The following is a 1,737-nucleotide window of genomic DNA, read 5'->3' on the forward strand; positions in this document are numbered from 1 at the left end:
AGAGTCAATTGTTAAAAAAGAACAAGGGAATATTGAATAGTTTAAAATCAGGAAAGGTGCTATTCAATCTGTATGCTGAGCAAATAACCCAAGAAGCTGCATTATATGAAGAAGGACATAGCATCAGGATTCAAGAAAGACTCATTAACAACCTTCGATATGCAAATGATACAACCTTGTTTGCTGAGAGCAAAGAGGACTTAAAATACTTACTGATGAAGATAAAGACCACATCCTTCAGTAAGGATTACACTTCAGTGTAAAGAAAACAAAAATCTTCACAATTGGACAAATAAATAACATCATGGTAAATGGAGAAAAGATGGAAGTTGCCAAAGACTTCATTTCGATTGGATCCACTTTCAACACTCATGGAAGCATCAGTTAAGAAATCAAACAACGTATTGCATCAGGCAAATCTGCTGCACAAGAACTCTTTTAAGTGTTAAAGAGCAAAATTTTTAGTTTGAGGACTAGGGTGTGCCTGACTGAAGCCATGGTATTTTCAATAGCCTCATATGCATGTGAAATTTAGACAGTGAATAAGGAAGGCCACAGAAGAATAAATGCCTTTGAGTTGTGGTAGTGAAGAAGAATATTAAAGGTACAATCAACTGGAATTCCAATCAGCCTCAGGTTATTCCTCTTCATGTTGTCCCAGATGAATCTTTAGCTTTCTTCAGATGTTTTCTTCTTGTTCTTCTATCTTAGCAGTATTGAGAGATTTATCTTCAAACTCAATGATTCTGGCTTCCATCCCTTCATTTCTACTCCTTTGCCTTTCAGTGTGTTGTCAATTTCTGATATTTTATTGTTGATCATCTGGACCTCTTTTTGCACGTTTTGTATTGTTTCCAATGTTGTATCTGTTTTGTTTGATTGTTCCTGTAGCACTTTTATGACTTCTTATTTTCCTCAACCTTTCTGTGGAACATTTGGCTGCACCTCATTATCATTCTCCTAAACTCCTTTTCAGACAATTCCAATGCCTCTCCATTCTCCTATACAATTTCTAGTTCTTTTTGGTTATTTGTTTGAGCTACTCTGTCTTGTTTCTGTACATGAGCAGACATTTTCTACTGCTTTTTAGGCATTGTGGTATTGCGGTATTTGTGTTAGATAAATGCATATATGTTGGTGTGTTCTTAAGGACTCTCCAATTGCTTCCTGGTAGGTGTGATCAGGAGATGGGCTTCTCTGTTCACTGTTCTTACAATTCAATTCAGAGTGTTTTTAGCAGGTGCTGATTGTAGGCACTGTTCTGGTATTGCCTCTTAACAAATTGATGGGATTTTAGAGGGTGCAATTGTAGCTTGGCTATATGGCCACAGTTGTTGTCTCTTGTTGGGCAAGTCATGACAAGGAAGAACTCCCACAAGATAGAAGGAGGACCAAAAATGAAGACTAAGACTCAAAGTTGAATGTCACAAAAACCCAGGGTGGGGGAAATATATATATATATCTGGGAAACAAAACAAAACAAAACAAAAAGGAAAAAAAAAGAGGAAAACCATGATATGAGTAATTCTTTAGCACCACCGAAGGAGCTCTGGTAGCATAGTTATTACAAATCAAGCTGCTAACCTCAAGATCAGCAGTTCAAAATTACCAGCTGTTCCGCAGGAGAAAGATGAGGCTTTCTGCTCCCGTAAAGATTTGCAGCCTTGGAAATTCTGTGCAGGGTCACTATGAGTCAGAACCGACTCCATGGTACTTAACAACAACACCAATGGACTC

This window comes from Chrysochloris asiatica, unplaced genomic scaffold (assembly GCF_000296735.1).
Source record: "Chrysochloris asiatica unplaced genomic scaffold, ChrAsi1.0 scaffold00234, whole genome shotgun sequence".
In the NCBI taxonomy this organism is placed as follows: domain Eukaryota; kingdom Metazoa; phylum Chordata; class Mammalia; order Afrosoricida; family Chrysochloridae; genus Chrysochloris; species Chrysochloris asiatica.